Source organism: Trichechus manatus, unplaced genomic scaffold, assembly GCF_000243295.1.
Source record: "Trichechus manatus latirostris isolate Lorelei unplaced genomic scaffold, TriManLat1.0 scaffold00187, whole genome shotgun sequence".
Lineage (NCBI taxonomy): Eukaryota > Metazoa > Chordata > Mammalia > Sirenia > Trichechidae > Trichechus > Trichechus manatus.
The window spans coordinates 2502393-2529626 of record NW_004444123.1 but is presented as its reverse complement, the minus strand read 5'-3'; positions in this window follow the sequence as shown (position 1 = coordinate 2529626).

Sequence of the window (27234 nt, the reverse complement as noted above, 5' to 3'; positions counted from 1 at the left end):
TTTGACTACCGTTCATTTTAATATTGTCCAACTATAGAAGTCCAGCTAATGCTAAAGCTCTGAAGCTCAAATAGAAATGTACAATATAGTTATCTATAAATTGAAGCCTTAAAGATAAGTCATCATTGACTCCATGTAAATATTCATAGAATATTGACCTTAGCCTAATTATCAAACAAATCTTCTTAAAGAAAATTTGAGCTTTCTCAATAAGGTAATGCTATGTTTGGTCATTCTAATTTCAATACTAGACTTTGGATTTTAGCCAGAACAATTCTATAGACAGGACCAACTACATAAGCTGTAGGGCCCAGTGCAAAACGAAAATGTGAGGGATCCTGGCTCAAAAATTAAGAATTTCAAGACAGCAAAGCATTAAACAAGCACAGGGTCCTTCTGAGTGTAGGACCCTGAACAGCTTGGATGCCCCCAAAGCCTGCCAGTAGATGATCCGGAGGTAATGGTGGCTAGCATTTGACGAGGGTTTGTTGTGTGCTGAGTGTTGTGAGAACCTGACGTCTATTAACTCATTTAATCTCCAGAGCAACCCTAGAAGGGAGGTACTGTTATTTCTCCCCACAATAAGGAAACTGAGGCACAGCAAAGTTGAACACCTTGCCCATGGACGGGGCAGAGTCAAGATTTGAACCCAGGCCCACTGGGTCCAGATTTTATGACATCAATCCCTACGTTACGGTACTTCTTGTGATCATTCTTCAGAAGTGATCCAGAAATGATGCTAATAGAGTTCCACTCTGCAGAGACATTGAATTTTATATCGAAGAATTTGAAGTTGTCAAGGATTTCATTTTACTTGGATCCACAGTCAATGCCCCTGGAAGCAGCAGTCAAGAAATCAAACAACATAGTGCATTGGGAAAATCTGCTGCAAAAGACCTCTTTAAAGTGTTCAAAAGCAAAGATGTCACTTTGATGACTAGGGTGTTCTGAATCCAAGCCATGATCTTTTCAACTGCCTCATATGTGTGTGAAAAGTTGGACAATGAAAAAAAAAAAGATCGAAGAAGAATTGACACATTTGAATTGTGGTGTTGGCAAAGAATATTGAATGTACCGTGGATTTCCAGAAGAACAAACAAATCCATCTTGGAAGGAAGTACAACCAGAATGCTCCTTAGAAGCAAAAATGGCAGGGCTTCCTCTCGCTTACGTTGGACACGTCATCAGGAAAAGCCAATCGCTACAAGAAGACATCATGTTTGGTAAAGTGGAGTGTCAGTGAAATCGAGAGAACCCCTCAATGAGATGGATTGACATGGCTGCAACAATGGGTTAAACATACCAAAGACTGTGACGATGGTGCAGGCGCGGGCAGTGTTCTGTTCTGTTACACGCAAGGTCTCCCAGAGTCGGAGCCAACACAACAGTAACTGACCACAACAACAAGAGGAACGCAGGCTTGAGTAACTAAGAGGTTGTCACAGTTCCTGCGAACTGCAGAGCCCAGGGTCTTCTGCACGTGTGTCCTTGGGTCCATGTGGGCAAAGCAATGTGAGCACAGAGAGCGGGAAGCCCTCTTCTTGGACCCACGCATGCTGCTGAAAATCCATGGTCAAAATTCAGGCTCTGAGTAAAATCGGCTCAGACCAAGAAATCCTACCGGGCTCCAATTACAGCAAACAGTTTTAGCTGGAAGTTATGGGGTCTCTGGCAGAACTGGACTTGCCTGCAACAGCCTTCCCCTCTAACTCAGTGCTGTGACCTTGCTCCTGGAAAGGCCCCATAGGAAGAACCTCAGCCCTGGGCATTATGGGGGGAAGAACAGTCGGCCGCCTAGCCTTCCACCTTCTAGAACTGTGGTTCTCCAACTTGGGTTGTGCATAAGAATCACCTGGGGAGCATGTGTACAAGATGTAGTTCCCATGGCCAATCCCCTGGAGTTCTGAGAAGGTAGGTCTGGGATGGAGCCCAGGAATCTGCTTTGTAACAAGCCCTCCAGGAACTCTGGTGTAGATGGCCCGTTCTTTGAACCTACAAAATGCATAGCCTTAAAGAGATAAGAATGCTCACAGAGGAGGGGCCTGCAACCACTACTGACAGCCCCTCCTTCAGCTTTGGAGCAGGGCGAGCTCCAGGGAACTCTAGGAAAGCTTAAGTAAGCCAGGTGATCTTCCTAAAGTAGGGACTATGTCCCCAAAAGCCCAAAGTGGATGGCGGATTCCAAGGCTGATTTTTCTACTCTTGCTGACAATCTTAACCAATGTTTTTCTCTTTACTGGGGAGTAAATGTTGCCCACATCATGACTTGTGATTCGCAAAGTGATGAGGCTTTGTCAGATGGACTCTTCTCCTATAAATGGACTTCAAAGTCTCTCTGTACCCGCTGCTTTCTCCAAATGCCACGTGGTGAAGGTTCTAACTTCGAGGAAATTCTTTTTTTCTCAGAATGGATGAGAGTTACCAAATATAGTTGCTGGAACACTCTAGTGAGCACGCAGCCCAGCACTTTCACCTTACAGACAGGAAAACGAGGGCTGGGGAGGCCGAAGCCTGATCCAAGACCAAGAATGGGCTCCACACTTACAGACACAGGTCACCACACACGAGCAGACCCCACACATTCACAGTTTATAGAGTCCCAAAGGATATCACCTCTACCTGCAGTGCCACATCACACCAAGCAAGCTGACACCACAGGGCATGTCTAGACTCTCTTCACTGGATTTCCCATTAAAGAGATGCTGAAAACAGGTTTTCGTTTTTTTTTTTTTAAATCTTTGAAAACGAATGGATATATCATATAACAAAAATACTGCAAGGGGACCGGAAAAATCCACTGTGCACATTAAAAAAAAAAAAAAAAAAAAAGCTATAAATAAACAGAATAGTCAGACACCAGATTATACCTCCAGTTGAAAACGGGAAGATAAAGAGCTGACCTGTTCCTAGCTATGCTCTGGCTCGGTTGTATAACCCTCTCTTTGCAACATGGCACTTGAATTCATAGAATTGTGGAATTTCACGCTGAAAGAGATCTTAGAGGGGAGAGGTCATCCAGGTCAACTCCTAAGGAGCCCTGGTGGCATGGTGGCACAGTAGTTAGGCGCTCAGCTGCTAATCAAAAGGTTGGTGGTTCAAACTCACCCAGCAGCTCCGTGGGAGAAAGGCCTGGCTCTCTGCTTCCAGAAAGATCACAGCCAAGAAACCCCTATGGCGCAGTTCTCCGTCACATGGGGTCGCTATGAGTCAGAATCAACTGGACGGCACCTACCAAGAGCAGGTCGACTCCTCACCTGGGACATCATGACACTGAGGCTCAGAGAGATGAGGACACCTGCCCGAGGTCACACAGCACACATCTGTTAATCAACCAGGGTTCTTCTTCCAGTCATTGAAGGAACCACAACGGATAGGTTATTTGGTCCCCGGTGAAGAAAACTTATTATCTAATTGCTTAATGTCGTTCCTGTGTGGTATAAAAATCTCAAATAGATCACCTAGTAGGGAAATGTAATCACAGTTTTTAATTAACATAGAGTCTCTGTGACATTATTTTTTTGTTATATTGCTTCTACCCCATGTAAATCAATTAGCCACCACGGGCAGTGGGTCCAGAGAGTGGCGGTCAGCCACTGGACAGATAATTGCTCTGTTGCTGAGATTAGCACCTCATCATGCTATTAGGACCGCTTATGAATCTTGTAGTCCCCACGAAGCCTGCAATTCCGGGACTATCCATTCCAGCTGTCTCCGTATCTGTAGCCTCTTACACGCAAACAATCGGTACGCTAAGTGCTGCCTTTAATTAAGGGGCCCTTCCCATGTCACGGCTACAGGAAGACAATGCACCACGTTTGTTCAGAAAATAAATAAATAGCCAGCCCCTCTTGCTGGTGACGAGTTAGCTCTAACGCCATCAGAGGTGAAGTCGCTGGGACCACCAAAGGAGGCTCTGCTAGTAGGACACTGGAATGGGACGTCTGTAAGTCCACACATACCTCCACTTTACGAACCAGGATAAAGTCACAAATGGGAAAAAGGAGCCCAGGTTTCTTCCCACTCGAAACAGTCACATCATCAGAAGCTTGGCATCTCTGCCTGTTCCCAAAAGTCTGACCAAGCACCTCACTCTCTCTGACAGCCAGATTCTAACGTGATAAGCCGCAAATCGGTGATTGATGAGGCGCTGAGCGTGAAGCTCGGGAGAAGGCATGTGGACTGGTCTGTTACATCATCTGAACAGAAAGTGAAACCCATCTCCAATGCAGCTCTGACTCTGTTTTAACAAAGGGGCACTTTTCCCGGGACAGTTCTTACTGAAAGAGGAGAAAACCAAAAAAATCAAATCAGCAACAAATCATTTTACGATTACCGGGTGATCTGTGTTCATTGCTCAGTTTACATACTCAGAATGACATACCGTTAGAGACTGTGTATGCATTGTAACCAGAGCATTAATAAATTTAAAATGTGCCTATTAGGATGACAGCTTTGGAGGTGCAAAGGAATAACAGTTATCACTTGGCAGAAGCTGCTCTCACCCCATCTGCCGAGACTTTGCATACATTTTCAGCTTCCTGAGCAATGATTAGGCCTGTCAGAACCTCTTTAACCTTCTAACTGCTGGTCCCCACTGGCCGTAATTAGAGACTAATGAATTCAGAAGATGCAGGCCGTGAGGAAAACTGCCTTGACAGTTTGTGTACAAATTAAGCCCCAATTACTTCACGCATCTTTTGCATCGCTGATACAAGTCGCTGGTATTATTTTTGAATATGGTCATTTTAGCAGAAACGAAGAACTTGGCTAATGTATTTTGTCATTTTTATGGCTCATCATAAAGAAAAAACATACTGGGTGGGTCATGAATACGTGGAATAAACTGTGGCAGATTAGAAAAAGAAATTAATTTTCCTCTTGGGAATTCCCGACCACCTTTTAATCCCCCCTGCTGGATACGCTTATTAATATGGTCAGTGTCATTCAGATAATCTCGGCCACCGAAGCAGCCATTTGCTTTGGGTTTAGACCCTGAGGAAGGAGCATTTGGAAATAAGACATCCCTTCATGGCTAGTCCTAACACAGAGGCTGCTTCTAACATGTTGTCAGAAAACTCTTTGTTCCCTGACCTTACCTGCTCCTCCACCTTCCGTGGCTCACCCCGGAAGTTCGTAACTCCAAGAGGCATGGCTTGGGAACCCTGACACTAAGGTGCAAGAAATATCACATTCCGTTAAAAACTCTTGAAATGGTATTTAATTTTGTTTCAGTCCCCACCCACTAGCCGGGCCAGAGAGTCACACTTGGTCCTTTGGGTACCTCTCCCTACTCCATGGCGTCCCATGGGAATCCTGGCTCCTAGGTTTCCAGAAAGTCAGGGATGTCGCCGGGAATTTCAGCACGATGGCATCACCTTTAAGGCTGTTCCTTTGACTATAAGATGCTGCTGTGGAGGGCTGGTCCTGCCATCTGTCTGTTGCTCCTGGTGCTCTGGGCAGCTCAGAGATCCTTGTGCTGGGGGCCCTTCCCTCTGAGAGCCGGTGTTCTGTGCCCACCCTGCACTGAGGTCCTCGCATACTGAGGGACACCCATCCCTGCACCACACCAGCCTCACAGAAAGGTAAAATTCTCCCTTCTGTCTGGCCACGCTCAGCTCCCCAGCTCAAAGCTCTTCCCTGCATTCCCCCCCGTGGCAGGCTGAATAACAGCCCCCCAAAGATGCTCACATCACAATTCCTAAACCTGTGAATATATTACCTTACATAGTGTTATGGATTGAAGTGTGTCCCCCAAAAATAAGTGTTGTAAAGTCTAACCCCTGTACCTGAGATTATAATCCCATTTGGGAATGGATTTTCTTTGTTACGTGAATTAGTCAGTACTAGTGTAGGGTGTGTATGAAGTCAATCTCTTCTGTGATACAAAAGAGATTAAACAAGCAAGTGAGGCAGCAGAGATGGGGGAAGACAGATGCCAGGCCACATGAAGATCAAGACGCTGAAAAGACAAGGACCTTCCCCAAGAGCCGACCGACAGAGGAACCCTTCCCCTAGAGCTGGCACCCTAAATTCAGACTTTTTAGCCTCCTACATCGTGAGAAAATAGATTGGTTTGTTAAAGCCACCCACTTGTGGTATTTCTGTTACAGCAGCACCAGTTAACTAAGACACTTGGGAAAGGGATTTTTCGGATGTGATTAAGGATCTTGAGATGGGGAGATTAGCCAGGTGGGCCCAATCTAATCACAAGGGTCTTATAAGAGGGAGGCGAGGAGCAGGGAGAGCACTGGGAGACGTGACGACGGAAGCAAGAGGTTGGACGAGGCAAGGAAGGGCCTGTGAACGCAGGCAGCTTCTAGAAGCTGAGCTAGGCAGGGAACAAATTCTCCCACACCTCCTGCTGTTGCCTGGATTTCAGACTTCTGACCTCCAGAACCCTAAATGAAAGAATCTGTGTTGTTTTAAGCCACTAAGTTCGGGATAATTCGTTTCAGCAGCGTAGGATACTAATCGCCCTTCTCCCGTGGAAATATGAAGATTGGGCTTTGTATTCCAATCCTGTATGATCTTGGAAAGGTTATTATACTCTGTCTTCTCATTCCTAAGATGGAAATCATGAACTGTCTTCTTAAAGCTGTCATGGGAATTAAGTTAATTAAGGAATCAAAGTTGATAACATAGCAGATAATAAAAAGCTGGCAAAGCAAGGCTCAAAAGTGAGTCTTAATATGAATACGAACCAAGTAGCGTCAGCCCCTACCTGGTTTCCACTGCATTTCTCATCCTCACAGCTGGATCTGTGGATGGTCTCCACAAGCAGGCTCCTGGCCCCCCAATCCCGAATGGCAGAAAGTTACAGTCTCTGTAGAGTGGATTTAACTTGATCTATGCTCTTAGGTTCTGAGTCCTGTTTAGTCCCTGGGCTTACCCCCAAGCTCTCCTTCTCAGCCAAAAAATATCTGGGACCCAAGTCCCCTGAGGAAGATTCTGGTGCTTGAGTATCTCCAGAATTAGTGCTACATCTATTTACCATGTTGGCTTCATTTTGGGTGTCTGCCTAAGCCCTTGAAGCTCAGGAGGAAGAATCTTCATTCTTTTTGCTTTCCTTGCTGAGGACTCCAGCTGTAGAACCCGAAGCCACCTCCTCCCCTGGACACGGACTAGGGCCATAGAACCCCACCTAGCTTGCCAGTCTCTTTCCTGGGCCTGTATCCTGCCCGTCTACCTCCAGTTTAAACACATAACTGCCATCTCTTGACAGGTTCCTGGATGAAGTCCAAAAGCCAACTTCACTAGTTGGATTTGACCACACTAGTAATGCCTGCTGTTACATTGCAAGCAATTCTCAGACACCTTGGGGCCAACATACAGAGAATGAAGACTGAGATTCACCTACTCCGTCATGTTTCTGGACCACTGAACTGTCCTCTCCAGGCCCGCCTGGGGAGTGGGTCCATTTCCCCCAGGCCATCACATCCCTTTCCTGGGTGCTCCTCCTTTCGTGCTCTAGGCTGCCAGGAGCACTTTGGAATAGCTGGCTCCAAGTTATAAAAATTGAAGAGAAAGCCTCAATAAAGACATAGGCCATGGGTCCATCAATGACTTAGCAACTCATTTCATTAGAGTGATGGATAATTAAAAAGCAATACTTAGAAGAAGCATAATATGCATTTCTTCAACACTGTTCTGTTTGTGGAGTCCTGGTGGTGCAGTGTTAAGAGCTCAGCTGCTAACTAAAAGGTTGGCAGTTCCCATTCATCAGCCATTCCTTGGAAATCCTATGGGGCAGTTCTGCTGTGTCCTGTATGGTTGCTATGAGTTGGAATCGACTCGACGGTAACTTTTTTTTTTTTAATTCTATTTTTATGTAGGAAGTGTAGTATGAATTACAGTTGAATAGCTTCTCTTCTATCAGCAGTTATGCCTGGTGGGATGCTTTACGTTATCCTCAGGGAGTCCAAGAGGAGAAGCTGAACCAACAGATTAGGTTAACCATATGAATTTTCTGAAATTCAACTGGTTTTGACCTACAAAAACAGCAGTTTCCATATGGTTCAGCCTAATGTTGTCGGCTAATAAGTGGACTAGGACACTTAGTCAGTACACTGACCTTTGTGTACCTCTTTCTTTCTTTCCCTAGACAGCTACAGCGGGTCAAATTCGGAATTCCTAGAGGGAAGGTCAATCTAAAATTAGTGTTTACCTAATTAGTGTAATATTTGCAGACACAGAGAGCCCCTTTGTCTGGATTTGGTGCTCGTTGATATAAAATCCCTGTTGCAGAGCTGACCGCCCTTAGCTGCTGAAAGCCAGGAAGAGTCATAACCCCGGTTCTACTTGGCTGAAATGTGGCAGTGGCACAGGCGTGCTGAGGGACTGACACAACTGTAAAACCCAAACCTGTTGCCGTCGAGTCGATTCCAACCCATAGTGACCCTATAGGACAAAGTAGAACTGCCCCATGGGGCTTCCAAGGAGCAGCTGGTGGATTTGAACTGCCAACCTTCTGGTTAGCAGCCGAGCTCTTAACCACTGAGCCTCCAGGGCTCAGACACAATCTGCGCAGCTATATATAGAAGGTGTCTCATTCGCAAATTCCCCTTTAAAGATATCCTCACTGACAGTGAAAAAAAAAAAAATTCTCTAATCCTCACTTAGAAACTTCAGCAAAGGCAGTTCATGAAGACCCTAGACAGTTCAATTTTAAACAATTTTTTAAGGGCTTGGGTGACTTACAAATAAAAATTACAGGATCTCTGTACGCAGTTGCAGATAAGCCACATCCAAAAGATCTGAGAAACCCCTACAAGTGACTCTGTCTCAGTGACAGAAATTCCCATTATTCAACACTTCCCTGAATTAAGATTTGAAAGGTTTAATAAAATTTCAGATAAGCTATACAAGAAAAAGGAGCCCTCGTGGAGCAGTGATTAAACACTCAGCTGCTAACTGAAAAGTTGACGGTTCAAACCCACCAGCCACTCTGAGGAAGAAAGATGTGGTCATCTGCTCCCATAAAGATTACAGCCTTGGAAACCCTATGGGGCAGTTGTACTCTCTCATGTAGGATGACTATGAGTTGGAATCAACTTGAAGGCACCTATCAACAACAACGCATGGGAGAGGTGTCACATAAGTTTGTAATCGCCCCCGTATAGCTACCTTTGATTATCTGGTAGAGGGCACAATTCAGTCAGACTTAAGTAGACAGAGAGTGAAAAGGTCTCCATCATGGGGCAAGTTTAGCTAGTATGTCACTTGTCACCATGGTGAAACAGCCAAAGAAGGCAGATTCCAAAATGGTGGATGTTCAACCAAGATTTTCCTACATCACCATTTTGATACAGTTCTACTCTTTGGTGTGGGTGGGCTTCCTGCTTTATAAAAGCAGTGTATTTCAGAGAAGCAAATCTTCTAAGACATCTTGACACAGTGTGGCAGATATATATAGTAAAGGCTCAATGATGACAACCTGTCAGAATTACTGGAGGCACTGGCACCACCACACAAAAGGAACACTTGAAAACCCACCCCAGACAGCACCAGTTGCCTTCCAGTGGATTCTAACTCATGGCAACCCCATGGGCGTCAGAGTAGACTGTGCTGCACAGGGTTTTCCAGGACTGATTTTTGTATTTAATATTTTATTGTGTTTTCATTGGAAGTTTACACAGCAAATTAGGTTCCCATTTGAAAATTTCTATACAAATGGTTCAGTGGCATTAGTTACATTTTTCACAATGTGTCAACATTCTCTTTAATTGCATTCTGGTTGTTCTGTTTTCAGTATTCTAGTTTCCCTGCCCCTCTTGTCTTCTCATCTTTGCTTTAGAGTAATTGCTGATCTTTTGGTCTCATATAGTTTTGTTTTTGTTTTTTTTTTAATGGAGTACTCAAGGGTAATATTTTTTATTTTGTGTACCAATCGGTTATTTTACTAAAAGGTGACCTCAGGGGATAGTTTCTGTTCAAGGTTTAAAGAGTATCTCAGGGCAATAATCTCAGGGGGTTCTCTAGTCTCTACTGGTCCAGTAAGTCTGGACTTTTTAAGAATTTGAGTTCTGTTCCACATTCTTCTCCCGTCCTCCAGGTCCGTCTGTTGTGGCCATGATCAGAACACTCAGCGGTAGTGGGGCACCATCTAGTTCTTCTGGTCTCAGGGTAGATGAGGCTGTGGCTTGTGTAGGCTATTAGCCCTGTAGTCTAGTTTCTTCTCTGAGACTTTGGTTTCATTTTTTCTTTTTTGCTGCTAACAAATAGAGACCAATAGTTGTATTGTAGATGGCTCCTTGCAAGCTTTTAAGACCCCCAGATGCTACTCACCTCACTAGGATTCAGAACATGAACTTTGTGGTGCTAACTGACTGAGTTGTCCCATGGTCAATGGTTGATTTTTTGGAAGTAGATTGCCAGGCCTTTCTTCCAAGGTGCCTCTGGGCAAACTTGAATCTCCAACCTTTTGGTTAGCAGTCAAGCACATTACCCATTTGCACCCCAGATAGGGGGGTACAAATTAAGTGTCCTGGGCTGTCCTTATTTGCAGTGGAGTAATTTTTCTGCTGATGTCTTTCGAGTTAGGGTAATGAAGGGTCAGACACAGTCTGATGTGGACATTATGCCCAGAGACCTGCCTGCCGTGACAGGATACAGGTCACTATAGACTCAGGCCTTTTCACAGACCGCCCTCCGTGAAGGCCTACCTTGGCCATGACTGGCAGAACTGTAGTGCACAGTATCAGAGTCAGGGGGACCAGAGGGCTCAGGCCCATGTGGGGAAGCGGCTCTCCAGCCTCCTTCAGACAGGCTGGACGGGCCTTCACGGAGGAGCGCAAACTAAATTCACACAGCCTGGGGCTGAGAGTCAGACTCTCAGAGCCTCAGAGTGGGAAACTGAGGCAGAAAGACCAAGTCATGGCTGGACACCACACGGCACGCAAGCGCCTCTCTCCTTCTGAGACGGAGGTATTCTAACTGGGCTGTGGGGACAGATGGTGTGGGCCTGGAAAGTCCTTTTATAAATTATTCACCTTGTAGATTTTATTTTTATCTCTGTGACCTGCCAGGGAGAGGAGAGAGAGAGATGCTGTGAGCACGTGAGAAAATAAAATGAAACGGATGAAACAAATACCAAAATACTTGGTGATTAATTGGCACCCGAGTCTCGCCTTGCATAATCACACCTTCGTGGCGATGGTCTTGAAATAAACTTTGAGAAACAATCCTGTGGGCCAGGGTCGGGAGACTGCAGGCTGCCAAGGACCAGAATACTAGGTTGTTATACGGATTCCAGTAATCTAGGTGCCATACCTTCATTCTCCCTCCTAGGATGAAAATCGTTTCAGATTCTCAAAGTCTGTATCATTTGTTCATTCATTAGACTAGTATTTACTAAGCTTCTCCATAGGCCTCAGGGCCCTGAGTAGTGCAAACAGTTAAAGCACTCAGCTGTGAACCAAAAGGTTAGAGGTTGGAGTCCACACAGAGGGGCCTCGGAAGAAAGGCCTGGCCATCTACTTCTGAAGAACTAGCCATTGAAAACCCTATGGAGCACAGTTCTACTCTGACACACGTGAGGTCACCATGAGTTAAAGTCTACTCATTGGCAACTGATTTGATAGGCCCCAAGCTGGACGAGGTCTTGAGGAAGCACCCCGTCCATCTGGAAGTTTCCCTTTATGGCTGTTCTATTTCACATCTTCCACTTCTTGATTCTGAGATTTCCATACTTATTCAAAGTAGGATCTTCTATTTCAGAGGTGATCCATGGCCTTTATAAATGTAAAGTTAATTTACATGGAAGTCTGGTGAACAATCTTCCAAGGGGAAGATACACCGGGCACTATATGCACAGAAACATGGAATTCCAAAGCTAAAGGAGTCTTCACACAGGTGGACTCAAGTGGTAGGAGGCAGCACACAGGCAGCCTTCTGAGCCAAAGGGTCTAATTCTTTCTCAGCCCCTGGAAGTGCAACAACTCAGGGCAGCCCACCACTGTGTGGGTGAAGGGCTTTGTAATCTCATTCACATTATCGTATTTGTACGAAAATAACACATGCCTTCTACATTTGCTTGCCAACCGCCACCCCCCCCCCCGAGGTATTTTCAAAAGTGCCACTATGCCAATTTTTTTCTTAATTGGCATAGTGGCACTTCTGAAAATACCTCACAGGAGGAGGGGGTGGTTGGCAAACAAACTTAGAAGGCGCGCGTTATTTGAGTAAAAATTTGGTGTACCCACTTTTAGAACATACCCTGAAACTTTCCCTAGAAAGATTCATTCATTCTCTTGGGCTTGCTTCTGAATTTTGGATCAAACTACCAATACTTCTTTCTGGTGGAAAAATTTAAATTCATTCAAAATGAGTTTAAATAAATTAAAGAGTGATTGGCCCGTAATGGTTTATTATGAAAAAGCAACAAATGTTCCCTGCGATGCTGGGACCAGGTTTGAAAGCCGCTCAAACCAGATGGTCACTCCTCTAGAATCAGCCTTCACACGAGCCTCCTCAGCACCACTGTCAAGCCCACGAGTCTCTTCACCTCACTAAACACAACCTCCCTTAAAGGTGGAGACTGGTTTTTTTATCTGGGTGTCTCTCCACAGCGCCCAGTGTTCCTATATGAAAGTCTTCCCCCAAAAAATCATAAAATCAAATTAAAATATATCCTTCATAGTTTAACATATTTTTAAGTTAAACATGTATCCTTAACAATTAAAATATATTCCTAATAGTTAATTTCTAAACTGCTGTCTTCCATATAGCCCTGCTTACACACACACAATAAAATGATTTTCTAAAACTGGGCAGACATTTTCACAGCATCACTGCCTTCAGAGTGTAAGCTTGCTCAAGATAAGGACTGAGGGTCTTCTCTATTCTGTACTTAGTATGGCACTTAGTCCTATCTTGGAAGAAGTACAGCCAGAATGCTTCTTGGAAGCAAGGATGACGAGACTTCATCTCGCATACTTTGGACATGTTATCAGGAGGGATCAGTCCCTGGATGGGACATCACGCTTGGTAACGTAGAGGGTCAGTGAAAAAGAGGAAGACCCTCAACGAGATGGACTGACACAGTGGCTGCAATGATGGGCTCAAGCATAACAACAATTGTGAGGATGGCGCAGGACAGGGCAGAGTCTCGTTCTGTAGTACATAGGGTCTCTATGAGTCGGAGACGACTCGATAGCACCTAACAATAGCAACAACAATCCATTAATACAACAAATATTTATTTTGTGCTTGCGGAGGGCTGGGAAGATAGTAGTCATGGTACCACGTCTCTGTGCTCACAGAGCTTACGTTCTAGTGTGTGGTGGGCGCGAGGCAGTGGGAGACAGGCAATAAAGAGGCAAATAAACTATTGGCTATTAAGAAAAGAAGGCAATGGATAGTGACTAGGTGTGTGCAGAGTGCCATTTTATATCAGGGTTCAGAAAAAGCCCCTTTAATTAGAGACAATCACAAGGAGCTTGCCACAAGCCCATCAGGGGCAGGAGCATCCTGTGAAAAGGTCACAGCCAACAACCAGCTGCCTGGAACGTCAAGGAGCCAAAGAAGACCACTGTGGCTGAAGCATCACGAATGAGAGGAAAACGCTCGGGACATGAGGCCAGAGAGGTGGGTGGGGGCCAGATCATGGGGAGCCTTGTGGGTCTCGAAACAGGTTTGGATTTTTGCAAAGGCAATTGCGGCCACCAGCTGTCTCAGGGAGGAGGTGACATGATCTGGTGGCTGTGCAGGGAATGTAGGCAGGCCCGAGGAGAACCTGGGTGACCAGTGAAGACGTTCCTGCAGAGGTCCCCCGAGAGACAGCTTAGCCCAGGAGGGGGCTGAGCAGGACAAACTCAATAAATGTGTTGTCAGGGAGTGGACTCTGACTGCTGGCAACCCCTGTGTGTCAGAGTAGAACTGTGCTCCGTAGGGTTTTCCGTGGCTAATTTTCAGAAGTAGATCGCCAGGCTTTCTTCCAAGGTGCCTCTGGGTGGACTCGCACCTCCAATCTTTCGTTTAGCAGCAAGCGTGTTAACCATCTACACCTCCCAGGAGTAACCCCTGTGCACATATTACTCAAGAAAAGTGTGGGGAAAAGCTTCTGAGAGAAGAACAGCAGGAGCAGAGGCAGAACATGTGGGAGCGGGTCACAGGTTCACTTAGCTACATCGTTCAGATACCCGGAGGAAAGGGGGCAGCACAGGAGAAAAATAAAGCTATTCACAAAGTGCCCAAACATGGCAGATGCATGGAGTCATCGGGATAAGAAAGGAGAAAAATGTAAAGTTTTTTAAAAAGTATAAACAGAGCTGGGGGAGGGCGTAAAAAAGACCAGAGTGGACACACAGACATACCCATACTCTTGAACTGGCAGATTCAAAAAGTCAAGAAGTAGATGCTCCCCAAATCATTTTTAAAGTGTAATATAACCCCCATCAAACTCCAAATGGCTCTTTTGTATGAGTAACATAGCAAAATATTTCTAAACTCTAAGTGGAAGAATATCTATGGGAAAATAATGAAGATGTGGAAAGCCAAGACAAATGCCTGGGACTTAACACATGCCCACCATCACATACGTTAGAAGCCCTGGCTGTAGCAGCAGACTGGAGTCACCCCTGGTCTCTCCATCTCCCTCTCTCTGACGCCCTGTAAACTGTCCTTCCCTCACGTCATTTTCCAGCTGGGGTTGTAGGTCACTGTCTTCTTACATGTAGCCTGCGGCAGTATTTTTCAAACGTTTTTGACTGTGACCTATGTAAAGAAATATGATTTATAGAAAGACTCACATGCATTATGGACACAAAAGTTGCATGAATAAATACTTACCCTTACTGCATGTGACACCCTCTTCTATTTTTTATTCTATTTTGTTCTGTTCTGTGCAACTTTAGTCAGGAGATAATACGCGGGCACCAGCTGCCATTGAGTTCATTCCAACTTACGGTGACCGAAAACACTTAATTGATCTCATAGCTCACGAATGGGTCAGGACCCCAGTTTTAGCATTCCCCTTCTCAGGGCCTCTGCTCTCCTTCCTCCTTCTCCAAGATGATCTCCATCACCAACCCCTCTTACCGCTATCACAGTTATCTCGTGCTGCTGTAACAGAGCTACCACAAGTGGGCAGCTTTAAGAATCAGAAATTTTTCTCACAGTTAGGAGGCTGGAAGTCCAAATTCAGGGCACCTGTTCTGGGGGAAGGCTTTCTTTCTCTTGGCTCTGAGGGAAGGTCCTTGTCTGTTTGCAGCTTCTGCTCCGTGGTTCCTTGGCGATCTTCATGTGGTGTGCCCTCTGCCTTCCCCCATTCCTGCTTGCTTGCTTCTGTGCTTAACTGGCTCTTTTCACATCTCAAAAGGGATTGGCTTAAAACACGCTCTACACTGATATGACCTCATTAACAACAAAGAACCTCCTATTTCCAAATGGGATTACATCCATAGGTATAAGGCTTAGAATTTACTCCACATATTTTTGGAGGACACGATTTAATCCATAACACTGGCTGAGCAGCTACCTCTTTAGTTGAAGATTTCATCCACTTTGGGCTTAAATATGAGATTCCTAAAGCTCTTCCTTTAGATTTCCTTCTAGCCTGAGAATGCAGAGAGCAACTAAATCTCAACTGATTGGAAACAAGGATGAGGAAGAGGAATTTGAGAGAGTATGTGTGTGTGAGTGTGTATGTGTGTTCAGGTACGTGGATTTTATAATGATGATTATGAGTAAATAAACTCTCAAGCATCCCTCTCAGGGATCCCCAACTCCCAGCTCTGCTTGTTAGCTTTCTTCTTCCATCTGGTAGACCCACTCAGCTCTCTTCTTCCATCAGGCCAGTTTTTTAAAAGTAGAAGGGAGATTAAAGAACATATTCAACATCACTGCATGCAAGACAGTGTCTTAGTCATCTAGTGCTGCTATAACAGAAATACCACAAGTGGATGGCTTTAACAAAGAGAAATTTATTCTCTCACAGTCCAGTAGGCTACAAGTCCAAATTCAGGGTGTCAGCTCCAGGGGAAGGCTTTCTCTTCTCCGGTAGCTCTGGAGGAAGGTCCTCGTCATCAGTCTTCGCTTGGTCTGGGAGCTTCTCTGCACAGGAACTTCAGGTCCAAAGGACATGCTCTGCTCCCAGCTCTGCTTTCTTGGTGGTATGAGGTTCCCATGTGTCTCTGCTCACTTCTCTCTTTTATATCTCAAAAAAGACTGGCTTAAGACACTATCTAATCTTGTAGATCTCATCCGTATAACTGCCACTCATCCATCTTATTACATCATAGTGATAGAGTTTACAATGCATAAGGAAATCACATCAGATTACAAACGCTACAATCATGCAACACTGGGAGTCATGACCCAGCCAAGTTGACAGATATTTTGGGGGGACACAATTCAATCCGTGACAGACAGTAACATTCTAGTGCAGGATATTTGTTTTTAACTGCACGGGACTAAAGTACCTTCTAAAAAAAAAAAAATCCAAGCTACAACTCTGTTCTCTCTCTATAAAAATTTAAAATCACATCGATTACCCATCTGGCCTGTCTCCTAATTATGCATCTCATAGTGGACTGCTATTCTCTTCAGAAGCAAAACAGTTTTGTTTTGACTGATGATGCCTTTTTGTTCTGTCTTTCAGGACAAGTCCCTATTCATTCGTGCTCTCCACTGCAACTGTTTCATAGCTATATCCAAGGAACAAACCTAAAGACAGGTGTGATAGACTGTCCCCCGAGTACCTGTTTAAGAAACAGGAATGGAGAGACGCAGGAGCAGAATTAACTTTTCAGTAGAAAAGCATTGATAAAGCAGGTACTCTGTACTGTTTTTTATATTTACAGCTGTGTGTGTGTTTTGAAACATATTTTGCTGAGTTAACTTTTACATCTACTCTATCATGCATGCGTCTAAGAAGTTCCGATGTGTTTCAACAAATCAGTTTGGATAATCAGGCAAATGTATTTGGTTGAATAAGCTATACTGATTACACTTAGAAGAAAATACTATTTTTTAAGTAGGTTGCATCATATTAGGCTCATTGTTCCAGAAGATTTAATATCGCACTAGATGAAGTATGTACACTTAATCAAAATTGCATGGAGTGCACTAGGAATTGCCAGTAACTTATCTTTAGTTCTTTTCTACCATTTTCTTTACCTCTTTGCCCCCTTTCAGCACCCTTTCTCTACCTATACCCTCCGGGAACCCTCTGGCTCCCATCAAAAGGGAAGTCACTAGTTCCCGAGTAAGAATGACTTTTATGTGCAATTTCTGTTGTGGAAAATTTTAAATGTAATGTGTTCCTTCATGAAGTACCCAGAGAGAGAGTGAATAACCACGCTATAACACACACTGTTAATTACCTTCTCAACAGCCACACCCACATTCTTCCTTGAGAATGTTGTTGCTGCTGTCAATAGCCCTCAGCTGGCCTCTGACTCATGGTGATCCCATGTACAACAGAATGAATACAACTCTAGTGATTTTTGAAGTGACAATATGGCTAACCAAATACATGTTTTCGCACACACTACAGGGGAAGTCAGCACAACTGGACTTAACCAAAGCTAAGAATTATCCTGAATACAACCAAACACTTTGAGGGACAGAGTAGCAGGGGTGGGGGTCTGGTGACCATGCTTTCAGGGGACATATAGGTTAATTGGTATAACAAAGTTTATTAAGAAAATGTTCTGCATCCTACCTTGGTGAGTGGCATCTGGGGTTTTAAAAGCTATCGAGTGGCCATCTAAGATGCATCAATTGGTTCCCAGCCCACCTGGAGTAAAGGAGAATGGAGAACACCAAAGTCACAAGGAAAGCATTAGCTCAAGAGATAGAAAGGGCCACATAAACCAGAGACTTCATTAGCCTGAGACCAGAAGAACTAGATGGTGCCCAGCTACCACAATGACTGCCCTGACAGGGAACACAACAGAGAGTCCCTGCTGGAGCAGGAGAAAAGTGGGGTGCAGAACTCAAAATTCTAGTATTCTAGTAAAAAGACTAGACTTAATGGTCTGACTAAGACTGGAGGAACCCCAGAAAGCATGGACCCCTGATTCTCTGTCGACACAGAACTAATACCATTCCCAATGCCAACTCTTCAGACAAAGATTGGACTGGACTACGGGACATAAAATGATACAGGTGAAGAGTCTGCTTCTTAGCTCAAGATACATGAGACTCAATGGGCAGCTCCTGTCCGGAGGTGAGATGAGAAGGCAGAGGGGGTCAGGAGCTGGTTGAATGAACATGGAGGATCGGGGTGGAAAGCAAGAGTGTGCTGTCACAGTATAGGGAGAGCAATTAGGGTCACATAACAATGTCTGTATACATTATTGTATGAAAGACTAACTTGAATTTTAAACTTTCACTTAAAGTACAATAAAATAAAAATATTAAAAAAAAAAAATTCTTGTTTTCCCAGAGTTCTTTGCAGCTTGGGGTGGCCATGTGATATAGTTCAGGCCAATAAGGCCTAAGCTGGAGATTTACAGGAAAGCTAATGTGAAACGTGGAGTTGAAGCAGCCTTCTTTAGATGATGAGGCAAAAAGGCAAGAAAATCAGAGACATTGGCTTTGAGATTGCCAAGGCACTGAATCAACACTGGCAGTCCACTGCCTTCAAACTTCTATTTTTATGAGAAAAGTGAAACTCTATTTGTCTGAGCCATTGATTTGTCAGGTAATAGATTCATGTAGGTATAGATTCATATTAGGGCCTAAAGATTCTGTAGGGATACTTCAGGAGCTAGTGCGGAGGACAAGGTAAATGCTAGGCCAGCTGGAGGACCTCGCCCCTCTGGCACCAGATTTTCCCAGACTAGTTCACCTTACATATTGAGATTCTAGCAAGAATTCGTTTGAGAAAAATAAATTCTTCTGATTAAGACTCTGTGTTTAGAAACAAGTGTATTGGATGTTCTTTCCACCAGAAGATGTACTGACTATCACAGAAAGAAACCCAAAAAAATGAATCGTTAATGATGGAATTTTAGCTAAGCCATTCCTGTCAAGTCAATTCTGACTCACAGCAAGTAATAACCCTACAGGACAGAGTAGAACTGCCCCACAAGGTTTCCAAGACTATAATCTTTACAGAGGCTGACTGTCACATTTTTCTCCTGAAGAGCAGTTAGTGGGTTCCAACTGCAGACCTTTCGGTTAGCAGCTGAGTGCTTAACCACTGAGCCACCAGGGCTCCTTAATTTTTGCTACATGGTGTTTATTGCTGTTGTTAGGCGTGTCGAGCTGGTTCCGACTCACAGCGACCCCACATACAACAGAACGAAACACTGCCCAGTCCTGCCCATCCTTACAATCGTTGTTGTGCCCGAGTCCATTGTTGCAGCCACTGTGTCAACCCGTCTCGTTGAACGTCTTCCTCTCCTTCGCTGACCCTCTACCAAACATAACGTCCTTCTCCAAGGACTGGTCCCTCCTCATAACATGTCCAAAGTACATGAGATGAAGTCTTGACATCCTAGCTTCCAAAGAGCACTCTGGCTATACTTCTTCCAAGACAGATTTGTTTGTTTTTCTGGCGGTCCACGGTATATGCAATGTTCTTCACCAACACCATAGCTGTGTTTATCAGAGGAAGGTATTTAGCTAAGGAAACACGTCACCTAGCTCCCTTCTGTTCACACCATTTTCTCTACCGCCCCAAACCCCTGTTCTGACATCATGTAATTCTCCAATTAGATGGGTTAGTCGATCTACCAAGAGACTGAAAGCACGTCTATGTAATCCCTCGGCTTCGTTCAATTCCAGGGATCAAAACCTGTGTAGGTGATGAATTCAGTGGTGTAAGGAATGTTTTAAATTAATAATAAACAAAAAAAACCTGTTGACATCAAGTTGATTATGAGTCACGGGACCCCACATGTGTCGGAGTAGAACTGTGCTCTGTAGAGTTTTCAACGGCTAATTTTTCAGAAGTAGATCACCCCGCGGTTCTTTCGAGGTGCCTCTGGGTAAACTTGAACTTCCAACCTATCGGGTAGTAGCAGAGCACTTTAATGGTTTGCACCCCCGAGGGGCTCCTAAATGACTCGTATTTCCTTCCTTCATCAAAGAAGACATGTGAAGGTGGTGAGGGGTCTATCTGCTCTGATGTCTCTCTTCTCCAACGGCTGTTGCTCTGGAGGGAGGCTACGATTGTTGGGAAGTTTGGAGATCAGCAACTGATGCGTTTTTATCCGTCCTGAAGGTGTTGGAGGCCTGCTTTATGTAATGGTGGGGTCCTGATATTGTTCTCGGACAGTGTTCAGACTTGCATTTCGAATTCATTACAAGCTCACACATTTAAAAGAGGGACTTGCTGGAGAGTTGGAGAATGATAATAAAGACTGCCCAGCCCTCCTCACCTCTCCCATACACTCTGCCCCCACCATATAGCCCCACCCCTCCTGCAAGGACAATGCCATTTTCCTTTCCTCATACGTTAGTACTCTCCTCGGACAGTCAACATCACAAAGTACAAGCTTTAGAAGTAGAGAGGGCTGGGTTTCAATCACGGGTTACCACTTCCTGCCTGTGTGACCTTGGGCTAGTGACTTAGTTTCTCTGTGCTTCAGCTTCTTCATGCATAAAGCAGTATACAAACAATGCTTACAGAGTAAGGTTGTTATGAGGCTTCAAAAAGTTGAGTATGGAAAGAGCTTAGAACAGTTTCTAGAACATTAAAAAAAAAAAAAAAAAGAAAGCATTTGCCTTCAAGCTGATTCGGACCTGTGGCAACCTCGTGAGTGTCAGAGTAGAACTGTGCTCTGTAGGGTTTTCAGTGGATAATTTTTTGCTGGCCTTTCTTCTGAGGTGCCTCTGGGTGGACTGGAGAGGCTAACCTTTCTTTAGGTTAGCAGGCGAGCCCGAGTTAACCGTTTGCACCACCCAGGAACTCCTCCTGGAATACTAAAACAAAAAAAGTTGTCATCTATTGGATTCTGACTCATGTCAACCCTATGAATTTGAGAGTAGAACTGTGTGTTTCAGAGAACTGTGCTCCGTAGGGTTTTCAACGACTGTGACCTTTCAGAAGTAGATCGCCGGGCCTTTCTTCCCAGGCGCCTCTGGGTGGATTCAAACACACCAATCTTTCAGTTAGTAACTGAGCGCTTAACCATTTGCACCACTCACGGACATCTTCTGGCACATAAAAAACCAAAAACCCAAAGCCATTGTCTGTGAGTCGATTCTGACTCCTAGCACCCTATACTGCGTTTGTGATCCTTGCTGTGGTTATTTATTACCAAGTTTCATTTCCCTCTTGGTAAATAGGACTGAAAATACCTCCTATACAACTAGCTCTCAGCAAGTGGACAATAGATCGATGTGGTAGCTCTTGCTAACTTGTGCGATATTCCCCACGGGGAACGCTCCTCATTGAGGCTCTGCCTGCTCAGAGCCTCACAGCCCTTTGAGCGCACAGAATCGAAGCTTCCTTCTTGGAGCCTTCTCCCGCGGGAGCAGTCCCCCACCTTCTCCTACTAAAAACAACCACAATTATCGATATTGATAACCCACAATTCAGCGCTAAGTTACAGGCTGTCTTGTATTGTTCTTTATCGATGATCAGTCTTCCTACGGAAACTCTAAGCCTCAAGTGCCAGGGCTCATCCTTCTACACTTAGTAGACTATGGCGCTTTGCACAGTGCTGGGCACATGACAGGTGGTGCGGTGGTTAAGAGCCTGGCTGCTAACCAGAAGGTCGGCAGTTCGAATCCATCAGCCACTCCTTGGAAACCCTCTGAGGCAGTTCTACTCTGTCCTGTAGGGTTGCTATGAGTCGGAATCTATCTGACAGCAACGGGTTTGGGTTTGGTCACATGACAAGCGCTTGATCAATATTTGTTGATTGCTCTACTCATCTGTAGCCGAAGTTGAGAGATTTGTATGCATGCATGGAGTTTCTTTCAAAGCAGGTTGCATCCATAGTACAGCACACACCAGAAAAAGCATCCACATGGCCTCCCCTATGCCAGAATTGGGCAGAAACCCAGCATCAAACGCGTAATGCTAGGTGAGGCAGATTTTATACTCCCTGAAACAGAAAAAAAAAAAGAAAGAGGTAACGTCTTCTTGATCTTACTTCATCATTTTGCATTCCCCCTTCTCTTCTGCCTTACCCAGGCCAAATTCAAGAAACAGATGTTTGCGTAAAAAAATCTCCCTGGAGTCAGTATGGCTGTTTATCCAATTTTCACCCTGCCATCCAGACTTAGGTTATGTCCAGCAAAGCTCAAACAACTAGTTGGAATGTACAAACTCCAGTTGACAGAAGGGGTCACAGGGAGGTGAGACGGCCCATGTCAGGGATGCTGGAGCGGAGAAGTGGGACAAGAGAACCTCGCTTCCCACTAAGAGATTTTGCCAGCTCGGGGTGCCTACTCTACAAGCCCTACTGTTTTCTAAGCGAAGGCACAGTCTTTGGCTACCCTTCTCGGCTTCTAGCACCCCTGCGTGGTCTCCCAACACAAAAAGGAATCCTTACATTTCTCTGAACTTGATAGGTCCACAGAAGCCAGAAAAAACAAAACAAAAAAACAAAAAAACCAAAGCCATTGCCCTCGAGTCAGTTTTGACTCATGGTAACCCCACGTATTTCAGAGTATAACTCAGCTCCACAGGGTTTTTTTTCGCTGTTACCTTTATGGTAGCAGATCACCAGGCCTTTCTTCTGCTGCACTGCAGGGTGGGTTGAACTGCCAACCCTTCATTTAGTAATTATGCCACCCAGAGACCTCCAAAGATAGCTCCACGATAAATACTGTGTTCAGTCAATATTGATGATCCGAGGGCCTGTCTACCTTTTTACTCTCCCACTGAGTTGAGTTTATCTATTTTGATTGTCACAGGAACTATGAGGGATTGTATCAACACAAATTAGGGCTCTGTCTTGGTGATCTATAAATCTGTCAAGTTTGTGTATTTCAACCACTTTCCTCCAACGTTACCTTAACAAGTTGTAGGTGAAACATGAGTGTGTGAGAGATGCTTTTTAATGCAATTTACAACATCTCAGAGGCCAGGATTGAAAGCTCAGCTGATGGCAGCATCTGCTCTGAACAGGGGCGTCAAGGGACCTGCCATCAGATTTTTTGTCTTAAGGATGATCACCATGTATGTTCACAAATAAAAACATGAAGCATTCTGACAGCCAAGCAAACCGTGAAGAATTAAACGTCCCAAACAGGAGCTCACACGGCAACATCCTTGCTGCTATCCATTTGATGAAATGCCTCCCTTTGGAGGCTCTGGACTTCCTCCCGCACTTCCTCCCTGACCTCCTTCAGGCTTGTCCCTGTCAGACATGCTTCTGTGCAAGGGCAGGATTCCATCTGGAGATGGAATGGTCCAGATTTTAAGGACTCTATTTCTTAATGATAAAATCAGACTTTTCTAGTAAAGATGTTTGAAGCAGCGTATTCAGTAGCAGTGTGGGGATATTTATAAAATAACCAGAGTGTTCCTAGGCAAAGATTTTCAGTAGCTTCCAAATCAAGTCCTTTAGGATTTAAGTCCCTCTGTGTTGTGGTCTTGGAAACCCTGGTGGCATAGTGGTTAAGAGTTCAGCTGCCAACCAAAAGGTCAGCAGTTCGAATCCACCAGGTGCTCCTTGGAAACCTTATAGAGCAGTTCTACTCTGTCCTCCAGGGTCACTATGAGTTGGAATTGACTTGACGGCAATGAGTTTGGGTTTTTTTTTGGTGCTGTGGTCTCAGTGACCCTTCTTACCACAATCACTGCCTCTTGTAGCTGCAGCAGCCCTGCTTCTTGACCACCTTTGTCCTCATGCTGTCCCCGCGGCTTTGCTTATGCCAACCTCGGCACTGGAACTCCTCCGTCCACGCCATCACTGACCTCCACGCCTGTCCACGCCGGGATCCTAACTTCAATGCCTCACTCAAGATGTCCCTTCTTCAGGGAACCTCTCCTGATCCTTGGGCTGCATGTGCCCAAAATCCAGTTATGTTTTAGACGGTAAGTGGGTAAGACAGCATGTTTTCTACCAGAAACTTGCTAGTTTTAGTTAAACTTACTCGTTTTACTTACATGGAGCAAAATTCTGACTGAAGGTACTTAGCTAATAGACATTTTTAGCACAGAGTATTATTGCTTCCCAACAATCCTTGGGAATCTATTTGGGTTAAGTTTATTGAAATGTTCAAGCCAAAAATCCTAGTGGACCCCAGATAGAAACAGTGGGGGGTTCTGAAAGTTCCTTCAGTACAGAATAGAACAAAGTCCCAACGTGCTTTTACTTATCTGGCAGACATTTCAGGGACTGCCCCCAATGAATCCTAGAAAACCATCAGCCAACCCAGCTTTCAAAGAAAAATTCCTGATCAATTTCGTTTGAAATAAAGTCTAACAATTTCAGTAAAATAATTCTTGAATACTCTAACACAAGCTGATAACAGAATAAAGCCAATGGCAGAATAAAGCCGAACGAATGGATTGGGGGAGAGAATAATAACAAAAAGATTGTTTTGCCCTCGTCTTCCTTCTCTGCTCTCCTCCCCTCCCTTACCCTCCCCTCCCCTCCCCTTCTTTCTTCTCCTCTCTCTGGCCTTTAAACCAGGGCTTCAGATTGGTTCACTCCAGTTCGAACCCCTGCTGATAATTTGCATTTCTAAAATGTCACAGGAAGGTATACATAAGAATCACCTGGGGATCTTGTTAAAATGTGATTCCTTTTCGGTACATCTAGGTTGGTGTGATGGTTAATGTTGTGTGTTATCTTGGCTGAGCCGTGATTCTCAGTGGTTTGGCCGTTACGTAATGATGTAGTCATCCTCCATCATGTGATCTGATGTGATCATTCAGTCAGTTGTGAGGGGAGTTTCCTTGGGGATGTAGGCTGCATCCAATACATATATGGACATTCTAGCAAAGCTTGCTCGGTTGCACTGGATCCTGTATCCAGCTGGTCATCATCTGACCTCTGGTTCTTGGGACTTGAGCCAGCGACCTGCTGTATTGCCTGCAGATCTTGGGATTCATCAGCCTCCACAGTTTGTGAGCCAGTGGCTTGCCATCTTACCTGCTGATCTTGGGGTCATCAGCCACTGCAGCTATATGAGTCAGGAAAAGCCTCCAGCCTGACACCTGGCCCATGGACTTGGGACTTGCCAGACTTTACAAGCCTGTGAGCCAGTTCCTTGCGATAAGTCTCTCTTTTTATATATATGTGTGTGTGTGTGTGTGTGTGTGTGTGTGTGTATACATATATATATACATGCTTCACTGATTTTGCTTCTCTATAGAACCCAACCTAAGACAGGTAGACAAATTCTCAGCAGGGAACTTGTTAGAAATGCTAATTCTCAGCTGGGGTTTAAACCAGAAGGAACTGGTTCAAAGCCCTGCTTTACGCATTATTTTTTATGGCTTCTTGGCATGAGAAAAAGACTCTTTAAAACTATGACCCAATGTTAGGGAGAAAACAGACTAGTCTCTTAAACTAATGGCTGTTGCTGAGGACTCCTTTAGCAATATTCAGCTGGGGAAGAAAAAGGAACTTTGCAATAAACGACCTTCATGGAAGAAGACTATTCATGTTAATTAGTAGTTCTTTTCAAATATGATTCCTATATACATTAGACCGTGCTGTGCTGATCAATGACGCCCTGTAGTAAACATCAAGACGAGTCTCAAGTATGCTTATCAAAATTTTAGAAAACTCTAGTGAGGGCTTTTTTTTTTTGCTAAGATTGCGGCTTGCTGCTCCCGGTGCATTGCACAATAGTGTCTCTCCTAATGGCTTTCAGCTTTGGCCACTGCCAACTTTTATATTTAAAATCCATACAATTATGGGCAATTTATGAACATTATGAGGCTTTTCTTTTTTCCACCGATTCTTACTGATTCAAGCCAGCTTTTATCCTTAGCAAATCAAATGCTTTTTGCTTACAACACTAGATTCATTCTCACATATTCCACTTTATTCTTATTATTAATATTCCTTATTATGCATATTTAATCTAAGAATGCATTTTCTCCATTAAAAAATTAGAATGCACTGAAAGAAGTACTAGAAGGTGATTATTGCTTGCGTTTGCCTTCGTTAACTGTGTAAGTCCTGATACGGTCTTCCCAAAGTTACACACAGGAGCAAAAAACTTAAAAAGCAAAAAATAAAAAAGGCAAAGAAAAAATCTGCTTAAAAGTTACAGACCCCCTGTATATAATGATGGTATATGAGGTATCAAATTCAAATAAGAAAATGGGTAAAAATCCCTCCATTTTATGTGAATAGAGGGAGGGAAGTGAGGACGGCGAAACTTCATCTCACGTCCTTTGGACATGTCATCAGGAAGGACCAGGCCCTGGAGAAGGACATCATGCTTGGTAAAGTAGAGGGTCAGTGAAAGAGAGGAAGACCCTCAACGAGATGGATTGACACAGTGGCTGCAACAATGGGCTCAAACGTAACGATTGTGAGGATGGCGCAGAACCGGGCAGGGTTCGCTCTGTTGTACACAGGGTCGCTGTGAGTCGGAATCGACTCGAAGGGGCCTAACAACAACAGGAAATTTGCTAGAGTTCCTTAAGCAAATATACCACCAAGTGTGGTTCTTTAAAGACATTACTTCATCAAGATGCACCCTGAGAACAGTAAAAAGTGTGAAGTGAGGTGTGCTCCTTAACCACACTCCACCACACTCTCGAGGCATATTAGCATATTAAAGACCCTGAGGACAACCCCTCAACATGATTTGGGAAATTCAGCCGACCAGTAGGGCATTCTGCCAGGGACACTCACCAAGCTTTTGGAGAGACCCCTTCTGCTCTACTCTCCTTCTTCATTCTATCCTTCTTAAAAAACCGGAAAATTAATGGACCAAGCCTTCCACTTTGTCCTTATGTTAAACTCATTTAACAAAACAGCTGTCAATTCAGGGCTTACAAAAAACCAAATAACCAGTTAGAATTTCTTTCTTAAATTTCAGTAATGGATTGAAGACCATCAGCTAACAGACTGGTTGTTTTTTCTACGTGTTTCCTAACCGGTTTGAATCCCCCCATTTCCACCTCAAAGTATTGATTTAACCGGTTGTCTTATAATTGTGAGGGCAAAGCAAAAGCTGAGGTACCAATTCTATGGGATTGCTAGGGACAGTGTCCTCTTCCTCCCCACCTAACCCCTGTCACTTTCAACACCACACAAACCTGTGTCACTTCGGTTTTCAGAGTAGGGGTCCTACGTCAATCACACCCGGCCGAGCAGGGAAGAACAAAGAGGACACATACTGGCTGGTTAATATGCT